The sequence below is a fragment of the Kogia breviceps genome, chromosome 3, assembly GCF_026419965.1.
Source record: "Kogia breviceps isolate mKogBre1 chromosome 3, mKogBre1 haplotype 1, whole genome shotgun sequence".
Classification (NCBI taxonomy): Eukaryota; Metazoa; Chordata; class Mammalia; order Artiodactyla; family Physeteridae; genus Kogia; species Kogia breviceps.
Genome location: NC_081312.1, coordinates 115,830,168 through 115,849,696, shown reverse-complemented (window position 1 = coordinate 115,849,696; position 19,529 = coordinate 115,830,168).

The window sequence follows — 19,529 nt, the reverse complement described above, 5'->3', positions numbered from 1 at the left end:
AGATTTATCTAGTGTCTTACTACGTCTTACCCCCTCCAATGCCACCCTCATCAGCTTTCACCTAGGCTATTACAGTTGCCTGCTGATTGGTCTTTCCAGGTGGACACTCGACTCTACTGTCATTTCTCAACACAACTGCCAGAGTTATCTTTCCAAAACATTCCTCCCCTCCAATGTTTTCCTCAAAGTATAAACCAGAACTCCATACTCTGAGCCCCCTCCCCCATGCATACCTAATCTACTCCCTTTGACCTCTTGGATCTTATCCACTCCTCCCTTCCTTCCTTCCTTCCTTCCTTCTTTCCTTCTATCTATTCCTTCACTCTTGCTTATTCCTGGTCCTCCTTAAGCCTCAAGGAAATGTCTCTCTCTATTTTGTTAAATTGCAATCCCTCCTTCATCATTCTGTATCTTCATTCTCTGCTTTATTTTTTCTTGAGAGCACTTACCTCCTAACACAATACTTTTCTTATTTATTTGATTAATTCTGTCTCTCCTCACTAGAATAAAAATTCCATGTAAACAGGGACTGCTGTCTATCTTTTGTCTGCTGGATTCCAAGTGTTAGTACAGTGACTGACACTTCGTAGGAGCTCAGTAAATACTGGTTTAATATATTCCATGAAATGCCAGAGACAAAATAAAATACTGCCCACTTCACAGGACTGTCTGAGTTTCCAATTAAATTAGTTTTTACCTTGCAAATTATAAAGCACTAGTTACATATATTATTTTCAATGCTAATAATAAAACCCAAAGTTATTGAGTTTACTTAAACCAGAGTTTACTCAAACCAGATGCTCTGCAAAGTGCTATGCATTTTCTCAATTAATCCTACAATGGCTCAATGAGGTAATTGCTATTATTATTCTCCTGTTAGAAGTGGGAGAGTTGAAGTTTGTCTAGGGTATATATGCCTGAAAACTTAAGTATGTAATTTGTAGTGAAGCTGGTGCAGGATTAAAGTCAAAAGTCCCTGTTCTCACTTCTGTCTTTTTTCAGTCTGCTAAAAATGGTTGACATGGTATATGTAAAATGGGTACATGTTACTATGTGGGAAATCTGTGTGAGATTTCTTGCTTGCCTAATAAAACTGGTTGGTGCTATAGTCAACAGCCAAAGCTAGGGGAAAAAAAGAAAAGTTCACCCTATTTATTACTACAAGATAATTTGTGTAGAAATATAATCTTTTGGAATAAGCAAAGCTTTCTTAAACAGAATACAAAGTGTAACCATAAGGAAAAGCATGATATATTGTATTATATTAAAATCAAGAGTGTCTATTAATTAAAGACCACCATTAAGTGAATGAAATGAACCCCAAATTGTGGAGGAATATATTTGCAATATACATATTTCACAAAAAAACTCATATGCAGAATATATACAGAACTCCTACAAATAAATGAGAGACAATTCAATATGAAAGGTTGATAAAGTAGTTGAATATATGTTTAACAAAAGAGGATATCCAAATAGCTAGTAAACATTTCAAAAATTTACACAAATATTTAGTCATCAGGAGAAATAGGAATTAATTCCACACAAGATACCCTACACACCAAGAATAAATAGCAAAAGTTACAAAGGCAGAAAATACTAAATATTGGTGATGATATGGAATAACCAAGCCTCTCTACCGGACACTGCTGGTGAAAGTTAAACTGGTACAACAACTTTGGAAAACTGTTTAGCAGTAGCTATTAAAGCTGTACATATGCCTACCTTGTGTGAAAGAGCAATTACCTGCTAAGAATATGCCCAATAAGAATGCATATATAAGTGATATCATAAGATATTTGTCTTTCTCTGACTTACGTCACTCAGTATGACAATCCCCAGGTTCATCCATGTTGCTGCAAATGGCATTATTTCATTCTTTTTTATGGCTGAGTAATATTCCATTGTATATATGTATCACAACTTCTTTATCCATTCCTCTGTCGATGGACATTTAGGTTGCTTCCATGTTCTGGCTACATGTGGAATCTAAAAAAATGGTACAAGGGAACTTACTTACAAAAGAGAATTTTAGTCACAGATGTAGAAAACAAGCTTATGGTTATGTGGGGAAAGCGGGGGGTGGGGAGAGGGATAAATTGGGAGACTGGGATTGACATATACACTCTACTATATATAAAATAGATAACTAATAAGGGCCTACCATATAGCACAGGGAACTCTTCTCAATATTCTGTAATGACCTATATGGGAAAAGAATCTAAAAAAAGAGTGGCTATATGTATATGTATAACTGATACAATTTGCTGTATAGCAGAAACTAATGCAACATTGTAAATCAACTGTACTCTAATAAAATATTTTTAAAAATGAATGCTTATATAAGTTTGCCCAAAGACAGCACTATTCACTGTAGCCAGATGTTGGACACTACCCAAATGCCCAAAACATTAGAATGGATAAATAAATTGTGGCATATTCACATAATGGACATTGTAAGCAGTGGGAATGAACAACCCACAATTATATGCAACAACATGCATGAATTTTATAAACAAGTGTGTGCAGGAAGCCAGACACAAAAAGAACACATGTTGTATGATTCCATTCAAAAACAGACCAAACTAACCTGTGCTGTTTGACGTTAAGACAGAGACTGACTTTGGTGGTGCAGTCAAGGAGTGGGAGGGTGGCTTCTGGAATGCTTGCCTACTTCTCTTTCTTGATCTGGGTATGGTTAGTTTATAAACATGTGAAATGTGGGCTCTTCTGTATGTATATCATACTTCAAAGTTAAACAAGAAAAAAAGCAAAAGTGAAAAAGATTCTTTTTGACCACCTTATTCTATTACCCTTTGAAATAACATTTGCCATATCCCTTTTATAGAACTGCAGAGACATGGAAATCTTGTCTCAAATGCAAAATGCATCTTATGGCACATTTCTGATGGCACATTCAGAAAGCAAGATTACAAGTGGGCACTTTTCAGTAGTGAAAATCAAGTCTAAGATAATATATTTGACCATGTTCAATATAAGATCATTGTGATGATGGTGATATATCATTGTAAGGCAAGGGATAAATAGAGATAGGTATCATAATGCAAGGGATAAATCATACTGGGATATTTACTTACTGTTGACAAATTCACTTTTCAGCTGGTCCAGCATTGTTCTTTCATTCTATTAGGGATGACTGATCTGCTGCATAATATTTTTCTAACCCACAGTTGCTTCCTTCTGATGCTGGACACTCGGTTTTTGTAGCACAGGGCGGGAGGGTTGATAGGCATCCCTGCAGATGCAGCCTGGATACCAAGCAGGAGTATTTGGAGATTTGTCACTCTCTTTTGGGAACAAACATAAAGCAGTACAGTAATATAAGCCTAGATTTATTTGTGGCTTGTGTGACCATCACAGGTGAGTTGCTTAAGGCTGGCACCTCCTGCCCTCCTGGGAAAAGAACTGGAGGTCACCAGGGCTGGGGTTCCTGCAGCCCCTGGGCCAATGGGCAGCATGACCAGGGGAAAGCTGCAGAGGAAGGGGTAAAGGATTAGCAGGGTGTGTTCCATTAAGCTGAGTAGCCAAAGAGCTCGTTGTCTTTTAACCAGCACCAACAAGGAAAATGACCCCAACCCTTTGCAAAACACCACACAGCTTGCGGTTGCCGCACTGGCCTGGGCTGCAGATTTCAATCTGCACTAAAGTTTTTATCTATCCCCCTCTCCCCTTGCCAGTTTTCCCAGTGTTTCTCGACATCACATTAACTCCCCTCCCAGTACAATAATCGACTCCAATCTGCTATTATCACGGAAATAGAAGAGGTAAAGTGCCTGTAATAGGATCCAAATCAAATCACTTTCACTTCAGCCAGCTTTTGCTGTGAAGCCAAGGATTCCCCAGGGAGATTCAATACAGAGAAACACCTGCAGACACAGGCTGAGGCTCGGAGAGTAGATGGAACACGACAGGGCCCACTTGCCTGTAGCATCTCCTTAGTTACAAGACACTCACCTCAGGAGTAACGACCTGAGGCAGGCTCTGATAAACTGGGGACTCCAAGGCAGAGCCAGGATCTGACTCTCACTCTATTCGACCTGCCATGAAGCAACACGTTGGTTTACAGTCCACAGCACTGGGCCTCTGGTTACATGTCTTCTCCTGAAATGTTTCCTTTCATGGGGGTTGCTTTTGCATGAATGACTGCTTGTTCTTTGAGCAGGCTACCCTCAAGGAAAGAATTACATGTATGTATTACTTGCTCTTAAAAAATAGGAAAGGCCAGAGTAAATTGAATTGAACATAATTCAGACCTGGCAAGGGGTGAGGTAGGAAAAGCCCAGGGACTCTTTCCTTTCGGCATTTCTGCACCAACATGGCACACTTTGACTCTCAGGCTGCATTCCCAGATGTTCGTAGGTTAAGTAAGTTTCTTTAGAGTGAAGTCCTTTCTGTATATGAGTTGATCAGTTCACATCTGTTTTGCTGACTGCTCCCCATGCATATCACTGGTTACACAGCAATGTTACATACTTTTGCGATCATACCCTAACTTCTCATTTGGGCTCGGACTCTGACACTGACACAGACTTGGCAGGAAGATATTATAGTCGATGCCTACTTATGGGCCAGAGTCTGAAGATTTCCACTGCCCAGACTAATAGATAGTTCTGGTAAGTGAGTTAACAGATAAGCAAAAAGAGCAATTATAATCTTCATTTCACTTCACAGGCCTATTAAAAAATGATGGCAGATATTTCCAAAGCAAATGATTCAGTGGAAACATCCTTCAACAGGAGTCTCCTCCAGTATTCATTTCCAGTTTTGCCCTTGAACTGCATCTGAAAAGTAGGGGGAAAAAAAGGGTTCAGTAATAATAAAACCAGAATCAGAATCAAAGATGCTATGTTTGCATTAAAGTTTTACCCCTTTCCAGCCATGTGACTCTGAAAAATACCTTAATCTTTCTGAACCTTGAATTCCTCATCAGTGGAATCCATCCTCATATATAGTCATGGGTGTTACATGAGGCCCGGATTTAGAAGTGCTTTGTTATTTCTAAATCAATATAATGATATAGGGAATTATGAATTTCCTTAAAGTTTTTATGATCAAAGTTTTAAAAAGTAAAACAGTGAACATTTCTTCTGAAAATAAATGTAAAAGGATCAATAGAGATCTGTGATGATTTAAGATATGGGACCCTTCTCAGGAGTGGTTCTGCCCACAGACAGTTTGATCATGACCACCATGTGGTCTTATCAGACCAACTCTTTGTCTTCAGGGTGACTGAGGCTGTGGGAAATATGGGAGGCAACTTGCGGGACCCCCAGGGGCCAGGTGAGCTTAAAAGTTATGGCTACAGAAAAGGGTCACTTCAGGGCTTCTTGTGAGAAGAAAGGAGGAAGTATTCTCAGTGGACCACTGGAGGGATTCTCTAGGGATGAAGCCATTAGTAGGATTTATGTCTGGGCTTCTGCATGATCTCAGATGCCTTAAATTATAAGATGGATCTAAGGGAAAATGGTTCCATGGGGAATGTGGATATGAGGGAATGAATAGTCGATTGCTGTTAACACTGACAAGCCTGTTTCCTTTAAAGGCCTTGTTACACTCTTTTTATCTGTGACAGGACCCCCATCTCAGGCTTTCAGACAATAGGAGGGTGTAGTGTGAGCACAGTAAGGTTGGAACTAAGTTGCATTACATATGACAGGGTAAAGTTGCCACATGTTGTACAAATGGCTACCTGAAGGCAACACAGGTCTGATTTTAGATAATGCATTCTCTTCAATGAAGACTTTTATCAAATATATAACTAGCTCTGGTTCAACATGCATAGCTTTGGGGAGTTTTGTTTGTTTGTTTTTAAAATAGATACAAGGATATATCAGAAAAATCACACAATCCGGTTGGAAGTTTAAAAAGAAAAATCACTTTATTCTCTCTGCTCAACAGATGTCTGTTACATGCCCAGAGTACCCCAAGGACATGGAGCACAAGGCATTCTTCATGTTTCCATGTTGTCTTGGGTGTGATCAGCATTGGAGAGACAGGATGGCAATTAGGCTACAAGAAGACTGCTCAGGGAGGGCACCTGGTGAAGAAGAGAGTGGGAGAACACGTGTCAGACATTACCTGGACTTGCAATGCCTCGGAGAAGACATGATGCTTGAGTGAAGACATAGATACAGAGTAGGAAGGTGTCAGATGAAGAGGGCTCATAGAGGAGGCAGTTCCAACAGTGGGTGGAAGGTTATGGAGGTATGGCAGTTCCAGGAAGACAAAACAGCAGGTGGAAGGTTTGAGTACGTTAATATGTCTAAGGTATTGATATCTGCATTTTTAAAATAAGAAGTCAAGGCTCAGTCCCTTGCTCGATGACACAGAATTGAATGACTGCATAGAAAACATGATGCAGTCAGTCAAGGCCATGGCTGATTCCAAAGCCAGGTTCTCAACCCCTACCTTCAGTTCCCTCCCTGAATAATTGCTTGGGACATTACCCACATCCCCTTCATTGCCTTGGTCTCACTTCTTAGAGATGTTCCCAGATCAGGTCTTCATGATGGTGAAGGCAAGCATGGGAGAGAAAATCAAAATGACTCTCTCCAAATCCACCAATTGCTGTTGCTTTCTCACTCATTCCTTCCCACCTGCACACTAAAGGTAGGCAAATATATTACATATTAAAGGTATGCAAATATATTACAAGAAAAATCAGTCCTTACTTTCCTTACACTCTGGGAAACTCTGTCCATAATCTCATCCTGGGGACCCCAGTGCATATTAGCCTATTTAAAACTCTGGGAAATGACTATAGTAAAGAAATCTGACGAACTATGTGCAACTCACTGTTCGTCGAACTCCTTTGATGTCACTTTTCCTGCATCCTTGTTAACATCCTGGGAAAAGAGTGTCTGAGGAATGCAGTTTGGGAAACATGGCCTCTTCCTCGCATCACTGCTTCTTTCGAGCATCACCGTCACCATTGCAGCTTCTTTCCTTTTATGCAAGAGGCCCTGGGTTAGTCTGATAGAGCTGCCATAACAACTACCATAGACTGGCCGACTTAAGCTACAGAAATTTATTTTCTCACATTTCTGGAGGCTGAGAGTCCAAAATTAAGGTGCCATAAGACATGGTTTATCCTGAGGCCTCCCTCTTTGGTCCCCTTCTCCCTGTGTTCTCACATGTTCTTTCCTCTGTTTGTGGGGTCTCTGTTGTCTCTTCCTCTTTTAAGAACACCAGTCATGTTGGATTAGAGACTCACCCTTATGGCCTCATTTAACCTTAATTACATCTTTAAAGGTCCTTTTTCCAAATAGAGTCATATTGGGCATTAGGGCATTAACATATGAATTTTAGGAGGCACAATTCAAGCCACATAGACCCCTTTTCCCACCCCATTTCTATGACAGAGGAGCCGGGGGTGAGACCAGTTTGTTTTTATGAAACATACATGATATTGACTTCATTTACAGTGGTCTTTTAACTCCTGGAAGACCCATAACTGGCATGATCTAAATTTTAAAAGGAGAGAAAGGAAGGATAGACAAGAGAGTGGAAACGTTGTTCCATTATATTTACTGTTATCATCAAAGGATTGAACACTTTGGAATTTGCCAAATGGTCAGCTGATTCTCTGGAGAAGGGAGAGAGGAGTCACCTGGGACATTCTACACCCTGGCAGCAGCAGAGGAGAGAAAATCTGATCAGAAGGTCTAGATGGCATTGGTTCTATGTTTGCTCTCAGCACTAGGAAGTTCTAAAGTGCATCTTCAACTTTTGTAGATTTCCTAAGTCAAGAGTTCTTGATAGAATTATTTTCACTCTCACTCTGTTATTTGATATTCCACGTTATACATTTTCTTTTGCCTTGATATATATTTTTAAAAATTATTGTCTTTCTAAGCTGGCTTTAGGCATTGAGTGTGCAGGTAACAATTAACAGGGAAGCAGCACGAGTTCTTGTGCTGGTAGAAAGAAAGCAGGAGCCTAGGGAATCAAGGAGACAAGGGAACTGGTCTCAAGATGATTAGAGGCAGAAGATCTAGAACCCCTTCCTCAAGAGCGAACGTGAACAATGTTCACCATTATTGCAACAGGTGGTCAGATCCATTCTCAACTCCTGGGCTTCAAAAGCATCACAATAGGCTTTTGTAAGTTCATTGGAGGCCCTCTGTTGAATATTAACTTAGTCTTTGACATCACCTTAGCATCACCTCAACTGGAACTGATATAATAAAGTCAAGTAATTGACTAATTTTAAAACACATCTCAGATGTAAACAGAACAGCATAGGCATTTACTTTCATCTGTACAATGGAGGTAATAATGCTGTCTTCACAGATTTTAAGGACCCATCTAGACGGCATAATACACAAACACTCAGCATGAACACTTTCCTTCTTTCTTTCTCTCCTCCCTCCCTTTTGCCTTTCTTCCTCTTTCTTGAATTTCTTCTTTCTTTCTACCCACCTTCATCCTGCATTCACTTTCCCATTTCTTTCAATGGTTCTAGCTATTTTATACAGAATCTTTAAAACTATAGAATTTTTTTAAAATATCTGCACAAAATTTTATAGACTTTTAAATGCAAGACTCCTAGGGGAAATTCCTTGAAATAAATAAAAGCTATGTTGAGGGGAAGGGCCACATATTAGGCTTTATTTTATTCTCCCCTTCCTTCTGTGCCAAATACAGAGCTGGGCACAAAGTAAGTACTCAATAAGCAATTTAAACTGAAAGAGGAAAGAAAGCAAGATTTTCAAATGCCGTAAAGTGATAGGTGATACACACAATTGCAGAATTTGACTCCAGAAAGAAGGCCTCTGACTTCTTTCATTTCTATCATGACACATATTCTGTAGAAGAGTCCGTTTACATCTTTTATGTATTCAGATACATGCAGAAATGTTCCATTTGATATTCCTGAAGTAATCTGATATATTGATGATTATAAAATAGCTACCGTTTATTGAACACATATAAATGTCAGGGATTCTAAGTGCTTGACATGAATCATTTCAATTAGTATTAGATATGTTAATGTGCTGCATGATATACCATATGTATCATACATTGCATACATCCCCCCTTTCTAATTTGACTTTCAAAGAAAAAACATATAGTCATGTTTGAACGTAGAATTATCCTGACTGAGAATGCTTAATTCCTTCTAGTACCCATGTAAATAATATCCAGATACCTCTTTCTGTATTCATACTCTTTCCCACAGAAATGTTGTATTGCTTTCATGATCTTATAGGTCTGGAGAATAAAGCTATTGGGTTTAAACTTGAACTTAGGTATTTCTTTTGAGAAATGGAGGGACTTCTCCTTTCAGGCATGTCAGTTTAGCAATTCTCAGGGTCATTTCATCAGTTTCATTGATGAGATGGTTAAAGGTTGAACGTAGGGAGAGGAAAAAACATGTTCAAAGCACCATGTAAAATTGTAATTGTTATTTTCTTAAATTTTTATAATGTTTTGGCAAAAAGGTTAATGTTTGGCTTAAATAGCTAAGAAAGAGATTTGTGATTTTGTCCAATAATAGCCAAGTGGATCGCTTAAAATAAACCATCATTATATTCTAAAAAAATGAGTTATACCTGTGCTCTATGATATTTCTGGGGAAACCATTACATATTGTGGATCTTTTATGGATAAACAGAAACATTCCCCACATTGCAATACCCATGGTAGCAGTTATATCATTAGAAAATGATAGTGGTGACTGAGAAATTTTGACTAATTAGGTTTCTTGGATAATAAGAGCTTTTTAATAAGGTACATATCATTTACAATATTGATAATGAAATGTGAAAGTGATTCAGTACCCGGTAAGATAATGGCTAACTTGTTTTAATTGTTAACATTTTTTCTTGCCTTCAATGACACAGTCATTATTTCCCAGTCACCACTTATCATGAAATCCAAGAGGATTAATGGTTTCACTTATACTGGTGAAAATGTTTAAGCTGTCCCGATTATCAGTGCAGTTGGAAAGAATAATGGTTATTTGTCATTGCGTTTAGCAGGAGAATGAATTGTCCCCCGTATAGTGGCACCATTAACCCTTTGAGGAAGTGGTAAGAGGGTTTTACTGCAGAGCTGGAGAATGCCAAGTTTTAGGATTGGCTGTTCCTTTGAATGTGGCTTATTTTCATCCACAACCCTCTAAAAGAATTGCATCCTTTCCTGGCAGAACTGGAAACAAACAGCTTAGCTTGCTACACACTTTTGGATATCTGAAATTAAAACTAGATAGCAACTTATCTATTCTTGTGATGAATGAGCAAACTGCTACATTAAAAAATGATCAAGGGAAATGTGAATTCTGGAAAAAGATAAAAAATTGTTTGTAAATTCCTTGTTCCTTACCTCTTCTGTTAAAGAAATAGAGATAAATGTAGAAAACAGTCCCTTTGAGTTTCTTACCCCAACCCTGATTATGTTTTAACACAAATACTACATTTTATTAGATCCTTTGTCTACTTAAAATTTTCTTATCAACCTACCTTGCTTAACCATAAAAAAAAAAAATAATTAAGGAGACTTCCTCAATGTTTTTTTTTGTTTTTTTTTTTTGGTTGTTGCTTTACGCGGGCCTCTTACTGCTGTGGCCTCTCCCGTTGCAGAGCACAGGCTCCGGACGCTCAGGCTCAGTGGCCACGGCTCATAGGCCTAGCCACTCCGCGGCATGTGGGATCCTCCCGGACTGAGGCACGAACCTGTATCCCGTCCATCGGCAGGCGGACTCTCAACCCCTGCACCACCAGGGAAGCCGTTCCTCAACTTTTAAGGACTAAAATGATTCTAGTTGAGGAGAAAGACTGATAAAAATCAAGCCTTTGATCAATTAAAAATTTAAGGGTACAAGTATACATCTGCTGCACTGTATTTAATATTCTGACTACAGTGAATGGCTTCAGTGAAGGCTCAAATGGTAAAAATAAAATTACTGTATCAAAAAATTGCAGGACTATGTTAAGAAAATAAAATACTCGCCTTCAGTACAATTAACAGAATGTCTCCCTTCCTGGAAGATACAGTTGCAATGGAATGAAATGCCTCTCCCATCAGGTCACCTCACAGACTAAGCAGTGCAGGAAATGGCCTTGCTGCTTCTGTGGCCCCTCACTGGCTCTCCCGTGGCTGAGGCATTAGGGAAGCTCTAATTCACAAAAAGGAGTGCAGTCAAAAAGTGTGTGTGCTTCTCAGGAGGGCATCCAGGGCAGACCAGGCGGAGGCAACCAGAGGCGAGAGGGCAGTGGCAAAAAAAAAATAAAGCGTGTTTTGGGAGATACAGCTTGGCTGCCTTATCTTGTTACAGTGAAAACAGTGTTCTATGTCCTCTGGAGAAGTGGCCACAACTCAGCCTTGTCAGGCAGGGTGAGCATTTTTCTGCTCAGCACAAGATGGTGAGAAATCTGTTTCCTAAAAACACAGAGTTCTGGAGAGCTCTGCTTGCTTTCAAAAGGCTCTCATTTTAACAGGAGATGGCAATAAGGAGACCATCATCCCTTTCAGCAAGACCCATACATGCAAACTGTTCCCTTTACAAAAGCTAACTCCATCCCCAACACATGAATGAACCCAATTTCAAAATGGAGCAGGGTGTTTCTGGAAGTAAAGTGCAGGTAATTGAGATGTGAATAGAAATTATATTGTTCAATATCATAGGGAAGAAAAAAATTGCCTCCTCAGGTGCCTTCCATCCTTGGAAGGAAGATGGTCAGTATATGGAGGAAGCTTCTAGCATCATCACTGTCATTATGTGTGATCTATTGACAAATCGGTGTTTCTCTGAGATGGTAAACAAGACAATTTCTGCAGGAGCCCCATGAGGTAGGCTGAAACTACACAGCCCAGCCATTTTAGATGTAAGAAGTCAGGGGAAAGAGCTGCCAGTAGAAGAAAAGACACAGGAAAGAAAAGAAAAAAATAAAGAGAACAGGGAAAGAAAAACAAGAAGGGAAAAAAGGAAGAAAGAAAAGAATAACAGGACACACAGTGTTTGAATGGTCAAAATGCGGTGATACAGAGACAGAGCTGCATATGTACAGCAGCATTCCCTCTGACAAAATTACAGAGGGAATTTAGCAAGCAGATCCAATTCAGAGTTTCTGACACAAAGAGATTACGATCTGCGCTGCAGATTGGAGTCTTTGTAACACTGGCTTTTTGAGTTCCCCTGACTTCATTTGGTGAAGAAGCGATTTGGGTGGAAAATGAAGCAGAGTGCTAGGGATGATGATTTCCCACAAAGAGAGCACCAGCAAACTACCCCATGAGTATTTAATTCCTTCATAATGGAGTTCAGCACCTTCTAAGTTATAAAACAAAATGGCACCATAGCCTTTTTCAGCCAGCCAGATGCTTTATTTCAAAATAGCACAGGCTAAGATAAAATTTAACTTTTATTCTTGTCTCTAAAATAAATGTACATGCATTAAGTGAGTAACCAGACAAATAAAGATCCCAAAGAGACTTCTCTTTAAAACCCTGATGACAGATGGTAAGGTTAAAGAAAGGAGCCCACAGAGGCCCTAGTCCTCCAAAGGGTGAATAGCAGTCTTTTTTTTTTTTAAATGATTTAATTATTTTATTTATTTTTGGCAGTGTCGCGTCATGTTGCGGCACGTGGGATCTTTCATTGTGGCACACGGGCTTTTCTCTAGGTGTGGCATGGGTTTTTTTCTCTCTCTAGCTGTGGCGCGTGGGTTCCAGGGCACATGGGCTCTGTAATTTGTGGCACAGAGGCTCTCTAATTGAGGTACATAAGCTCAGTAGTTGTGGCACGTGAGCTTAGTTGCCCCACAGCATGTGGAATCTTAGTTCCTGTCCAGGGATCGAACCCACGTCCCCTGAATTGGAAGGCGGATTCTTTACCAGTGGACCACCAGGGAATTCCCAGTGCAGTCTTAAAATCAGAATGATGTATGTGTTTGAGAGATTTTTCTTTATGAATACCTACTTCAAATCCAGTTTCTTTTGTGAAATTGTTGTAGAATCTAGAGTATGCACATCTTAGTACTAAGCATGAAGCAATTGGATTGGTTTTTGCTTCTTAACTATCACTTTGTCATCCTGATAGACTTTTAGTGAAGAGGCACATAAAATAATCTTCAAAAATCTGAATCAGAAAAAGAAAAAAAAATGATGTTTACTAAAGTCTAGAAAGGCAACTGACATTTATAAAGAAAATACAGAGATGGGAGGAGGGTTCTTTTATAGCAGTATAGGGGCCACAGATGTAGCAAACTGATGAAAGTTGAATTTTGGGGCATCCTGGTCTAGTGCTAGGAGAGTAGCAGCTTGACTATACTGAATGGCTGCCTAATCCTGGTTTTATTTTTCTCAGTTATAACCACCTCTGCTATGCAAGCTGGAAGCCAGTATCCTGATGTTTCCCCAGTATGTATTATCCTGGAATCCGTACTCCTTCACTCACCTCCAAAGGGCACATTTTTAATTGACATATTCCTGGAAATATATTAGGTCAATTTAGCTGAGAATAAGCCAGATGTATGGGAAATTCTAGTTCTTTCATAAAATAATTTCCTAAAATGATTGCGTTTGAATTTTTATCATTGCTTATATTTAAATCACAAGTTACCTGTACAAAAAATTCGCCTGTTATTTAGTAGTTTAGCTTAAAAAATTCCTATCGTGTCTTACTCCCGTTAGCAACTAAACAGGACCATCGTACATAATTAGGCATCTTTAATGTGTCTGCATTTTAGAGCTGGGTCATCATTTCACTAAAAATAACACATGTTCTGGTTTGTGAAGCAGTGCTAATGGAAGATCAGGTGAGTGAATTTCCCTCAGATCCACACATCAGGCTCACCTTATGATAGAAACAATTGTATTGGGGTGCTAGAGTGCCATCAAGTGCCCTGGTTAGAATGATAAGGCAGATAATACCTGGGTGCCTTTAAGGTCAATTGATACTCCCTGTCTCACATAGCTGATTGATGATAGTCAAAACTATTCCAAAATACTATTTCCACTGACTTGAAAAAAATCACCAGGATCATACATCAAGAAATTAAAAACCTAAAACATATATATTTGTGGAAGAAAGCACGAATGCTTGGAAAATAAAGAATAAGATGAAAACTTCGAAGTGGGCATCTTCTTTTTTTTTTTTTTTTTTTTTTTTTTTTTTTTTTTGTGGTACGCGGGCCTCTCACTGTCGTGGCCTCTCCCGTGGCGGAGCACAGGCTCTGGACGCGTAGGCTCAGTGGCCATGGCTCACGGGCCCAGCCGCTCCGCAGCATGTGGGATCTTCCCGGACCGGGGCACGAACTTGTGTCCCCTGCATCGGCAGGCGGACTCTCAACCACTGCGCCACCAGGGAAGCCCCGGGCGTCTTCTTTATTAACATATATATCCCTGTTTGTTCAGCTATTGATATCCATAATAATTTTACTGACATTTATTGAGTAGTTACTGTGCGTGTGTGTGTATGTGTGTGTGTGTGTGTAAGTTCAACTCATCCAATCTGCATAATGATCCTATAGAATAAGAATTATTATGACCCCCTTTTTACAGATATGGTAGTCCAAGCACAGAGAGGTTAAGTAAGTTGCTCAGCATGACACAACTAGTAAGTGGTAAAACCAACATTTGACTTCAGACAATCTGAACCCAGGGCCTACTGTCTTGAACAGGAGTCAGTACTGCATCCTCAATATATTGGAAAGAGCAAAGATGCACCATGCTTTTACTCTCAGGAACTGAGAGACATCAGTAAGACTAACTAGAGATGAAACCTGGATCATAAGTTTTATTTATATGCTTTTTCAAAGAAACAAAACTGATTAGTTTTTAGATAGAGAAGATGCATTTTTCTGAGGATGGAATGAATGAACAGATAACATGGGCTTGGAATGAGTAAGAGAAATTCTTTCTCCTAAATTTCTAGTCAAATGACCTTGGAGAAGGTACTTTGCCTCTCTAAACCCAGTCTCTTCATCTGTAAAATAATGAAATGCTCCCTTTTCAGAGTTGCTGTGACATGGTGCTTGGCTCCAAGCCAGTTCTCAATTTCTATCGGTGGTTGTTTTGTCATCAAAGCTATTGAATTCCGTGGCTTCTATGAACTCAAGACAATTTGCTCAGCTTTATTCAGATCTTATATTATTCTACATGTCTTTGTTTTGTAAACTCAAAAAATATTTAAAATTATTTATGTTCATAATTGTCATAATGCCTTTAAAAAAGCATTTTGAATTTTTTCCCAGATTGTCTTAATATCTGAGACAATTATTAAGGAGCAACAGGTCTTGAGAATTAATGACAATGCATTTGAGACATTGCTTTACTATTTAGAAATTTTACTAGAGGTTTTTGTTTTTTGTTTTTGTTTTTGTTTCTAACCTATCTTGAAGCTTCCACAAACCTTGTTAAGTCTGGGAGACAGAAAAATGAAAGCAAATAGATAAAGCCACAATCACAAATTTACTCAGCAGTTTACTGCAGAAGATTAAAATTCAGATACATTTTATATATTTTGTCTATCACTCTCCAGTTGGAAACTGGAGAAAGTGGTTATTAAAATATACCAACCCACATCAAATCACATCATTATATACCTTTGAAAATTTAATGATGATAAATCTTGGTTTATTTAAAACACACTTTTTCCACCATGCTCTTAACTGGTGCAAAAACTGTAGCTAACTCAACTTCCTCAGGAGTTGTATTAAAATGACTATCGACACACTATTCCTTGTAAGGGCCCAACACAGACCTACTGCTGCAGTCATGGCCATCTAAAATTTTCCTCATGTAAAACTTTAACTGATAGGTCAACAAAGAGGAAAAAAGTTTAGTCTCAAGTGAGGTCCCCCAGGCTGAGCTTATTTTTAAGATGATGGGGGTGGACACTGAAAGTGTCGCCCTACATGTGCTCGTCTTGGGCCTGATAAGTCTGGTCCAAACTGCTTCCTCTTTTTGGCAGGTAATTTCCAGTATCATTGTCTCCTGGAAATACATGGAAGATGGTGAAATACACTGGAGAAAGAAAGTTAGTAAGGTCTCAAATAGATAGAAATGGGAAAAGAGCAAGGTCATACCACTTGTTTGCTTATGAGACAGAGTGAAAAAAATATCTTTGGTTTTCTTCTATTATTTTTATAAACAATTGTGCTGTTCTTCCTTTAGTTCAAACTAATGGATAAATTATAACCAAGATTGATGAACACACACAGAATTAGCATCCCCAGCTTTTGTCCGTTTACCTTGATGACCTAGTTACATACACACTTAGGATGATAAAACGCTGAAAACTTAATAAGTGACTTTTTTTAAAGTTTTTATTTTATATTGTAGTATAGTTGATTAACAATGTTGTGTTAGTTTCAGGTGTACAGCAGAGTGATTCAGTTATACTATACATGTATCTATTCTTTTTCAATACATTTTTTTAACATCTTTATTGGAGTATAATTGCTTTACAATGGTGTGCTAGTTTCTGCTTTATAACAAAGTGAATCAGTCATACATATACATATATCCCCATATCTCCTCCTTCTTGCATCTCCCTCCCACCTCCCTATCCCACCCCTCTAGGTGGTCACAAAGCACTGAGCTGATCTCCCTGTGCTATTCGGCTGCTTCCCACTAACTTTCTATTTTACATTTGGTAGTGTATATATGTCCATGACACTCTCTCACTTCGTCCCAGCTTACCCTTCCCTGCCGGTGTCCTCAAGACCATTCTCTACGTCTGCATCTTTATTCCTGTCCTGCCCCTATGTTCTTCATAACCATTTTTTTTAAGATTCCATATATATGTGTTAGCATACGGTATTTGTTTTTCTCTTTCTGACTTACTTCACTCTGTATGACAGACTCTAGGTCCATCCATCTCAGTACAAATAATTTCATTTCTTTTTAGGGCTGAGTAATATTCTATTGTATATATGTGCCACATCTTCTTTATCTATTCATCTGTTGATGGACATTTAGGTTGCTTCTGTGTCCTGGCTACTGTAAATAGTGCTGCAATGAACATTGTGGTACATGACTCTTTTTGAATTATGGTTTTCTCAGGGTACATTCCCAGTAGTGGGACTGCTGAGTCGTATGGTAGTTCTATTAAAAAAAAAAAAAAGTAACTTGTTCCAATTAGTAGTATTAATTCCAAATTGATCATTGAATTTCAGTTCCCAAATGATATCTTTCCAATTGAGTCTAGATTATCTAATTCTTTCCAAGATATAAGTTAGGATATATTTTACCATGGTTTATGGGTTGTTCTTTGACTATACTTTATTTGTTTGTTTGTTTTGTTTTTTGCGGTACGTGGGCCTCTCACCGCTGCGGCCTCTCCCGTTGAGGAGCACAGGCTCCGGAAGCGCAGGCCCAGCGCCCATGGCTCACGGGCCTAGCCGCTCCACGGCATGTGGGATCTTCCCGGACCGGGGCACGAACCCATTTCCCCTGCATCGGCAGGCGGACTCTCAACCACTGCGCCACCAGGGAAGCCCTTGACTATACTTTAGGGCAGAGATGCTGTACTCTTGAAAGAATAAAATTATTATGGATGCTCACTAAACTTATTGTGGTAATTATTTCCTGATGTATGCAAGTCAAATCATGATGCTGTACTCCTAAAAGTTACACAGCGCTCTATGTCAATTTTATCTCAACAAACTGGAAGAAAAAGAATTTAAAAATAAAATCTAATTTGCATTGATAAAATAAAATAATAAAATAACAAATGTAATGAATATTTGTTTAAAAATGATGTTGTGACTTTTACAAGTTCTGTGGCCCTAAAAAACAACCACATTCTGAGCAATGATACGCTTGTAGGAGAAGCTGAGTGACGAGTGCAAGAATATGATTTGATTTAGACAGATCAGGGTTCAAATTCTAATGCCAGGTGCTCTACAGCAAATAAATGAATATTCCTGAATCTCCAGTTCTTTATGTATTATGGTGAATGTTACTGCTTGCTTGAGGTTTCCTCTTGGGATTAAGGGAGATAATTTACATAGTGTTTCTGGTCCACATTTCAGAATTCAATAGATGGTAACAATATCATGGCATATTTTCTGAAGGCAATAAGTGAGCAAGCTATAGGAAGGCTCCTAAAAACCCTCCCTGCACTGTGCATCTTCCCGCAGTTTGGCATCAGTTGGGACCATCAAGATCTCTGCACATTGGGTGTCTCATTGCCAGAATTGCATGCTTAGATGTGGGTCAGCAGCAAAGTGCTTTGGCATTTAGGAGTATGTGGGGAACTGGCTCAGCATCTGCCCGCGCGTTACCAGAGTCCTGTTGTACTGTCACTAATATGAGCATTTGACATCACAAATCTCTCCTTTTTCTCTGTTCACTGACCTGACTTCCTCTCTACCCTATAAAAACAAACAAAACAATAAGAAACTAAAAATCGAAGTGTGTGCATGCACGCACGTGCACACACAAACACACGTATTGATAAGGTTCTTCCCATGGAATACTGCCATAGTTGAGGCATCTAATATAACAAACCAAGCTGTCGATTGACTATTACTCACTGTGTAGCTCTACCCACACGTGCTTGTGCACACTCACCACCCTGAATCTAGCATATAATCCTTTATTTCATTGTTCTATAAAGTGCTCAGAGATGCAGAGTATAGAAAGCACCATGGCACTCTGGTGCAATTTAATTTAGTCAAATATCAGACATCCACATAGTGTAAATGGAACATGAGTAAAGAATCTGATCCAACTGCCTACTGGTGTAATTGACTCGACAGAGCCAGCCTGTGTCATTAGTCCTATAAACAGTTGCATTTACAACAATAAAACTGAAAAGCATGGAAATTAAAAGCTGTTAGGATTTTCTCTGGTGTGCATTTATCTTTGAAGAAGTGTGCACACTCTCTAAACAAATTTTCTGACCTCTTTGGTAAACTAACATCATAGCAACCTGTCTCAGCAAAGCCTTATATATCAAATGGTGATCAAATTTGAAATAGGTGAAATGAGAGAAGGATGCAGTGGGTTGATGTACTAACTTAATTGTCCAGTGTATGAATTTTCAGTGTTAATTTAATGGCATGGCATCCAGTTCCCAAACAGTAATCTAGGGTTATACCTGGTAGCTGGAAGTTATTCTGGGGATTACTGTAAATAATATATTAATTATAATAGAGAATTATGCAACTTAAATAACTGTTAACCTGAAAGTTCAATCTGTGGTTTTTTGATAGTATTTCTCCTTAGTGACCATATTATTTGATAGACAAGTGCCCCCCAATAATGTTCAGTTGATTAGTAGGACCCTGTCAAACAAGGAGAAAGCATTCGGTAGAAGTGACCTTTTTACTCACCACTCCCAACTCTATCCCCATTAAAATGAGGCTTTGAGCATGTCTTCTGTGCATTTTGTATTCTGTCAACAATAAAGAACTAGAGTGTCTTTCTATCTCTGGTGATATGCTACTGGACTGCTTAACCAAAAATTGAGAGAGTACATTACAAGGTTAAAGAGCAGAGCTCAGAGGTCATTATAATTCTCGTTAAGGAATGTTTCTATGTACTGACTATAGGTG